Below are 9484 nucleotides of genomic sequence, written 5' to 3'. Positions count from 1 at the left end.
TCAACTACCTAGTATATTTCAAAACAGTCTTTTGCAACTCTATCAAATTTCACATATTTTAAACAAAACTTTTTATAGTACCATACAAGTAAAACTAATTATAGATTATTCCAACATTTAAATGTGATGTAAAAATTTTTAATTGGTCAAAACCACACCCAATGGTACCACGTCGAATGCTAGTTACCAAATAAATTTAATTGTATGGAACCTTCACATGTGGTATTTAATCTTTTGGAGTATATGCTAGCCGGAAAGTACATCATCGTAAACCGCGCCTGTGTTATTACCACAGCTATTTGTAATAATTTATTCACGTGCAATCTTATTATCCTTCATATATGTAGATTTACCATCCATATTAATGAGCAAATTATCTATCAAAACATTATTCCATTGATTGCTTTAGATATTCAACAACTATTGATCGGAGAGAATTAGTAATGTAATCCAAGAGCCCCATTGCTAGCAATATACCACGTCATATTTGACATTATTTTACCATATATGATTGCTTTACGCTTCAACACATCTGATGGCAAGGAATTAGACCGGCTCCCTGCCAGCACCGACGCACGTAGTAGCCACAGACCTCCCTTCAATATACCATGTCGGGTCAACCGTCACGGGGTGCCTCTAGTAATCATCGTGGTTAATCCTTATCCTTACATTATAAATGTAAGAGGAAAGGTATTGTTAGTAATGGGTTCTAACATAGCCCCATTGCTAGCAATATACCCTATCAGATCGATCTCCACGAAGTTTCCCTTGGAAACCATCGTAGTTAATTCTTGTCGAATTTTCCACGGCAGCAGACTGAACTGTCTTCATCCACACGTATCTATCACTGGTGCCCCGCCAGCGTATACTGATAACACAGGCGGGAAACCATTTTCTTTTCTACCATTAAAAAAAAACATTATAAATGTGAAAAGGAGTTTGTTCATTACCTCATAGCGCCTTAACTACTTAACCGATCATTATGATATTTTATACACACTACTATATGAGATTCAGAATTGCAGAAAGACATATGCTACTTTTTGTCCCGGTAAATAAACGTGCCTCAGCCAAGTCGACCAAATCACTGGTAAAAACTAGTTCCGTAATAAATCCGTCGCGATAGCTCATTTGACTTAATTTCATTTTCATCTATCATCACTCATTAGCCACATATACAAAGCCAATTTAAAACAACAAATTTCATTTTTTTTTCCTTAAAAAAAGCAACTATTTGTATTGTAAATATAATCTTTATTACTCCTGTATATATTGTTGAAGCAGAAAGGATAAAAATAACGTTATTCTTAAACCGTCAACTTTAGGCAAAGGTTGTTAAAAAATTGTCCCTAACTTTTGTAAAATGTTAGTCTACATTCACAGATTTTAGGAAACATGTTCAGTCTCGAGATAATACACAATTTACACAAAATATTTTCATCCTAATTAATATAGTTTCTTATAAGAATAAGTGAAGTTTGAAGGGTGGGATATGGCGTGAATTTACAGGGTACAAAGGAATAACACCTGAGTCCTCAGGAATGGCAACGCATGGGGGGTATCATGGGTGAAACAGTATACTCTGTTATGTCCATGGTACTGCTCATGTCTATAGGCGACGGTTACCACTTTCCATCAGGTGACCGTCAGCTTGTTTGCCATTCTAAGTTGTATAAAAAAAATTGTTATCGACTTAACTGAAATGTAGGAAATCGCTACATACTATTCCATGCAATTACTTTGAAATGAAACTCTATTTTACTTTTATACGTAGACAACAAATCTTTTTATTCGAGACTAACTGACTGTTACAAACACTGTTGAAAAAAAAAATATACCTATATAGCAATTTGTAGACGAGGACATGTATCCAGATTTTGAGCTTCTGTTTAATTAAAAAATTAAGAGTCGCAAACAACAAACTTTGGATATTTGTTTTCATCCAATAGAAATACGAAATTTAAAACTTTTTTCCCAACCAGTTTCTTTGTAGCACTATTTATATAGTCATTTATCTTGGTTCATAACGGTTAATGTATCAAACTAGCTAAAGTATTGAGTAATGCAAAAATAACATTAGAATCTTGTTTTATATATTTAGCATGGAAAGTGTTTTTTTTTTTTACTATGACCTTTGCTCATCTGACAAAAATGTATAAGGAACAAGTAAAAAAGAAACAATATTCAATGCTTGATAAAAAATATATGTGCAAATTTCCTATTTTTTTGGCGACGGTCATTTTTTCAAAACTCTTGCTCTTTTAATTTTTGTTAGAAAAATAATAAATGAAAGCATACTTTTTTAATTTTACTGGCTTATAAATTAAATTTTATACGCTGCTGTTTAACAATCTTGTACCTACCTATATATAAAATATATTCTATACCGTTTCACAATCCAATAAGTTAAGACTATACTATAAAATCCTATCTATGCCAATTTATTTTATTAAATCTTGTACAAATATGTCGACATTAACGAACTTATCATCACTTGCTTGTTTAATTAAATTTCCTGTGAAACGTCAATCAATCTTCCTAAGTTATTAATTTTTAAAAACAGCTATAAACTTAAAAAACAGAGAACGCCTCTTAAATAAAAAACAAAAATTGCGTCAAATTTCACAGCATAAGGCGAGAATTACCACCAAAGCTGTCGAAGTACCCCGAAATCTACGTTGTGCAAGATTGTTTTAACTAAATCAACGTTGCCAGATTGGGTATTTTTTTCACAATTTTGGGTAAAAATTTGTCTTTTATAGAAATTATAGTGAGAATTCATAGGAGTTTTCTCCTGCGAATACTCAGGCTGAGGAATGAACTCCCTGCCAATGTTTTCCCTATAGACTGTGTGGGATACTTTAAAAAGGATGTATTAAGGTTTCTTCAGGATTGGCGACACACACGTGATACATTGCAGGCGTCTGCAATATTAGGGGATATATCTGCATAGACTAAAGTGACCGTCTACCATTAGACCCGTTAGATGCTTGTTTACCACCTTCGTGGTATAAGAAAACAGTTTTAAAAATATGAAAGAAAAATTGAAAATATTGTAAATTCAATTTTTTAGATTTCGAAATTTGAAATGCATGCAATTATATATAAAATAGAAGGCAATAACACGACATCAAGATTAGCATAGTAGCCTTTTCAATTTTTTTTTCTATTGAATATAGTTTTATTATTATCGTATTATTATAGCACGACATATGACTACATCATTCTGAGCGAACACAGTGAAAATATGGTTCATGAATATGATCAACCGAAAAGATCATTATTTATTCTCAACAGTTGACTGCACTATACCAGCTCACTAAGTTCTTTTATAATGAAGGTAATACAAAAAAAAGTAATTGAAAAAAGTGAAAAAACCATTTTGGAAATTTGAAATATGGGGAGAATAAAAAATCACATATGGCAACACTAAACTAAATCAACGATCGTCAGTATAATGTGAGCGGCTTTCAGCAGCTCATAAACTTCGCCAGTCGCGGTAAAGCTGCGATTACAATATTTTCTCCCGAACAAGTCTTAACGATACTTTAAACGGCGCACAACCAATTTTCGCGCCTCCATTTCTTATTTGCGCGGCTCCCCGAATTCAATTTAACACCCATCGATTTACGTAGTATGTTTTAAAATGTAAATTATTATAATAACAACGCCATAACTGATTGGGTGATATTTTTAAATACACAGTAAGTAACGGTAATTAATGTAACAAATTGTTGATTCGATAATAATTATGATGAAATGGCAACGTAAGTTTTATTTTCATAAGTACTTACTCGATAATAAATTGTTTACTGCACATTTCGTGTCAATCTTGTAGCTTGAGAGTATCATGGACTCGTGGCCCAGTGTTGGAGTATAATGCTAGCCATCACATACGGCATAAATTCCATATTAAAGAGTATATATACCTGTCATGTTTTTTATAAAATGTATCTTGTGGTACGGTTTGATTTAAAAATAATATATACAATTTCTATGCATCTGCTGTTTGAATTTTACAATATTCAGTAAGAGGTATAACACCTCTTTAGTACATCTCTGGCAATCCGATACTTTATAGGGTAAAGAACATTAACAAACGTAATTCCTACGTCTAGGCGTCTGGAGGATATGGGTATGTAAATATAATAATAATAAGGACTAGCGATCCCATAGATAACAATACACTCTGTCAAGTCGACCTCCGCATTGTCTCCCCTGGAAACTAACTTGACTTTATCCTCACTTATCTTCTCTTACTGGTACCTTACCACCGTAAACTATTATCATTTGCCTCCTACTAGGTCGAATTTTAATGTAATGTATTTCAAAATATTTGGGCAATTCAAGTTTTATATTTGTCCCAATGATATCTATTGACAGCGCCTCTGACTGCATGCTAATAGGAATTTACAACTCTAGATATTTTTTTCATTCTTTTTTTTTTTTTTTTTGAGTATTAACGTCAGTAGGTACACAGTAGATACAAATTACATAAGCTATAATTCAGGCATAGCACCAATCAGGTTCAATCACTAAAACTATCATAATAAAATAATAAGATAATTTGCCTGTAAGTGCTCACTTAGTTTTATTCTTCGAGGCTATTTGGTAACACAGCTCCAAAAAGCTGAGCCACTTAGTTTTTAACCGATCATGTCCACTTTCACAAGGCTCCAATTCTACAAATAAGTTTTATTTTAGTTGGCACGTCCAAAATTTGCGATACAATCCGGTTATGCAAGCCTATATCCGTATTATCAATCTACTCAGCCATATATTTTAAATTTTGATATTAATCTGCTCATGTGGGTAGAGAATTAATGTACTAGTTCCTCCTTTGTATGCACTTTTTTAGCTATTGGTAATATAGGTTTACCTACACATTAATTCGAATCCCAAATTAATTTAAATTGTATGTCCAAAATTTTCATTTATTTGATTTAGGATTTTTCACTAGGTGGACCTTTGACGTTTTTATTAATCGTATTACTACACTCTTCAGTTATCTTAGTTTCAAACTCAAGCAACACGCTAACTACGCACACTAAAAGAATTCCATTCTCATAACTTTGCCAAACCATTTAAATATGGAATATACTACTAATTTAATACTATAATACTCTTACAGTCTACATTTTCCCTTTTCCTATGTGAAAAGTACGTAAAAAGCAACTCAAATAATTTATTAGTATGAGTTTATTTTGTACAAAAAGAATATTTACTTTCCATCCTTTTTATTTCTTTTTTATTATTTATTTTTTATTTTGATATAATTATTTGATTTTAGTTGAATACTCTCAAACAATCCAAACATATAGACAAAACAGATACAGTTTTATTAAATACATAAATATATAATAATTGTACACAATTAATTGTATTATTACATAGTAAGCAATAAATTTTTATTTAAGAACTAAGTTACCTATTGAATTATAAAGCTGTTCTGTTAAAGGCAAAAATGTTTCATGGGTAATTCGGGTTTTGAACAAAGCCAAAAAATAGGGAAAAAAGCGAGCATTTCGAAAGTAAACAAAAAGAAGAGATAAATTAAAATAACGGCGCAGGATGTTTATACCACACGTACGGTACAACTTTGCAGGATATTTTTCATCGTTTTAATCAATTATATATAAATTATTATATATGTTAAGTTAGCATGTAACGTACCCTTGTATCTAGTTTTATTCAAATCCGTTCAGTAGTTTTTATTTAAAAGAGTAACGAACATCCATCCATCGTCACAAACTTTCACGTTTATGATAGTAGTAGAATAATTAACATATGACAACACTTACAAGCTATAGCATCTTGTTTTTAGTTTTAATAAAAAAATAATAAAACTTAATAGATTAAGCTATAATAAAGAAAACCCGCAAAACGGAATTAAGTGTTAATAACTAGATAGAGGGAAATTTTAGAAAATATTATTGAATTATCTGTTAAGTATTGTAATTCAACTGATTGCCGTGTAGTCTCAGTATAAAATAGATCAACGCTTCCTTTCCCGTGTATGTCATTTGGGACGACTATGGAAACTTAAAGGTAAAAGGATGGGCAATAGCGCTTTTGTTAAAACATCACCAAATCCTAACTGCAGTTGCCAATCCGCCTACCAAGCTTGGCAACTACTGGCAAAACCCTCCTTATGGAGAAGGTATATGTTCAGTAGTGGACAGTTAACGGCTGGCTTGATGATGATTGTGACTTAAGATCTCCATATCACAAGAATTGAGACCGAGTGATATATCAAATTTATGGGTGTTTATAGGCTGCGGTAATTCACTTACCATCAGTGAGAATTGCTTGATTACTACTCTTGTTTATAATTATATAAAAAATATCTAGCAGATTATGAATAAATAAGTAAAATTAAATCTTTTTATTTTAGGTATAGTATATATATTATAGTTTATATTATATTGAATACTTTAATATCATTAATTATAATTTAAACATTAAATAAACATAAATAAATAAAATACGAATCAATCAAACACGAAACAAAATCATTTTATTATAAATCCTTGTTCGTCAGGTATACGGTGTGGAATATTATCCTAACAACAGGATTACTTATTTTCATTAATCTTGCATGAAATTTTACTTTACATTTATATTAGAAATCATTAACCTAGTTATATCATATTAGTTATTAGTTTCTGGTATAAAAGATATTGATATTAAAAAACCAGTCTTTTATGAGAAGGTTTGGTCACCGTACTGCAGGATCGTGAGTTCGGAACAGCATACGGACGTGCGCGGGCGTATCTCACGCGATCGCGACGTCCTGTACAGATACTATCGTGAGGTCACTATGTCGGTCATTTGGCATTCCCTCGCCGTGTCCCTTATCGTATCAAATTTGTCTATAAATAAAAAAAAACGGACGACATTTTTGCTATCCGCTTGTATTATAATTATTTTCATTACATGCATACATATATCTCTCTAGCAGGTACACATTACTTTCATGTTGAGTTGTAACATAATATACAAAAGATATGTTGCAGTAACAAAACCATGAAAACTCAAATAAAAATAAAACCCGAATACTAAGAACTAACTCATTTTTAAATAATGTCTTCAGTGTTGCCAGTAAATAAAACCCAGTACGGTATTTAAATTTAGACAAATTTATAATAATTATATTAATTACAATTTTAGACTTTTTATACTACTATGGTGGCAAACAAACATACAGCCTGTCAGATAATAAACGGGGTTATCATAGCCTATAGACGCAAGTAACACCAAGGATGTCATACGCCTTTTTTTAAGAATCCCATACTATAGTCAATTAACTTTATAAAAATCATTTTTTGCCCTAAATTTGCCGCCCCTAAAATCTGCCGCTCTAGACGCCAGTCTACTTAAACTGCTGGTGAATCCACCAATGAATATCTTACTTGCATATTAACAATATACACCTTCAGGTCTACCTCCACGTGGTTCCCACTGGAAGCCATCGTGGTCAATTTTTGTTAAATTCTTCATGACGGACTAACTAACCTGCTTTCATACTTACCTGTCATCTGTTACTGCCCCACCGGCGTATACCGATAGCGCAGATTGGGTTACTATTCCATTATCAGCCATTAAAAAGACCTTGCATATTAACATAATCAATTATCTGTTTTTCACTATAACATTATTATTTCATATTTTTGAAAAATTTCAATGAAACATCCCAAAAAATCCATTAACACTAATAATAATCAATCTATTAAAGACGTTATTGTCCTCGTAAAATGTCACAAACCACTCCTCTGCCATACAAATCTGCCCATGATTTATTACAATTATAATGAGTTATTTTTATGGCTGCATACATTATAAAATATAATGAGGTAGTGGAATTCAATTAAAACACCACTTAAGAAAACACACAAATTAAGTTTGCTACAATTTAAATAGGCCCGCTAATCAAAGGACGGTAGCTCTGTGAAACGAGCGCAATAAATCTTCGAAAACCAGAAGATTCAATTACACGGCTACCGGAAGGCAAGAAGAGTGGCATTAACAAATTGTCCAAGATAAATAAAACCTTTTTAATCAACAGAAGAGTTCCCGAACGGGTCCTCTTATCGACGGTCGCCGGCGGTTTTTCGAGAAATTTATCGAACAGTTAATGTACCGACCAAGAATTAATTGGTCCCCGTGAGTGAAAGCATGCCGCTCCTAAATTGTAACGCCCGAAACACTTAAGAATTAAAGATGCCTATAGATAATGGCTTGACACCTCTAATTCTGCTTAGCATTATCTGATCTTTACGTTTGATGAACATTAGCTTCATGCATATCTCACAAGTGAAATAATTGTAAAATTAATTGCTAACATTAGTATTTTTTTAGTAAATAATTCATCTCTGCAGTGACTGATTGCTGTAGTCGCTTGTTAATTTATATTTTAACATTATCTATAAAATATTTAACGCTAACTACCTACTAATGATAACATGTTTTAATTTCTTTATAGCTATTATCCGCTACTATTTGCGGGATATTTGCGCTGACGAAACCGTTATATTTTAATTATTGTTTCTTTTCAAACTAAACAACGTCCCAAATCTGCCAAAAGGTTATCCGACCTTAAATAAATGGCGAAACGGAGTCAACATTCATCCCAGGATTTAAATCGTGTTATCTATCAGCGGCATCCATGTGACTACTGCATGCCGACACGACGTCGCCGTCGCATGTATAACCATGACAAACGCGATCTCGAGCACTATTTTGCACGTGTAAAGACATAAATATATTTTATACTACACAGAACCTTCTTTGTAGTACAATTAGGTTCCTATTCCTATGTTCTAACTGCTATATTAACATTGTATGTAAGTTCACTTCCAACCCTATTTGGTAGTAGGTAGATTGTCTCAGTTAGGAAGTGACATGACACCTCCGTCGATCGATGAAGCGTGTTGCTATTCCTTTACTGTTGTTATCACTATTTTGTTGAGAGTATTATATTTACGTTAACATCTTATTTTAAGTATCGCTGTTTATTTTATTTTTTTCGAATATCTCTATAAAAAAATACTATCTTTCTTATCAAACGATGATAAAACGATAAACAGATAAATTTAAAACGTTTAGGAATTGTATTTTTACAATTAATAATCAGAAAGAATAAACATAAATGTTCTATTGTTCTTTCTATAGATGAACTATATATTAACTACTGGCAAAACTCATCTTATAGGGAAAACTTGGGTATGTTCAGCAGTAGAGAGTTAATGACTGAAATAATAAAAAAATGGCCCATAAAACTGGATACATTTAATAACAATTTTATACCTACTTATGTATTTTTAAAAATTAATAACATAATCTTAAAGTTATTTTTATTTCAGAATTCTTAGTTAAAATAAGAGCATCCTTTCATTTTTATTTTTTTGCAGTTTAATTTTAAAATGCTTCTTTAAAAACGCATTAGCGATCTATATTTTTTTATAACTCTTTATTATTTTGCTTT

The sequence above is a fragment of the Galleria mellonella genome, unplaced genomic scaffold, assembly GCF_026898425.1.
Source record: "Galleria mellonella isolate WM207_F2 unplaced genomic scaffold, CSIRO_AGI_GalMel_v1 utg74, whole genome shotgun sequence".
NCBI lineage: Eukaryota > Metazoa > Arthropoda > Insecta > Lepidoptera > Pyralidae > Galleria > Galleria mellonella.
Note: the sequence above shows the minus strand (reverse complement) of the source record.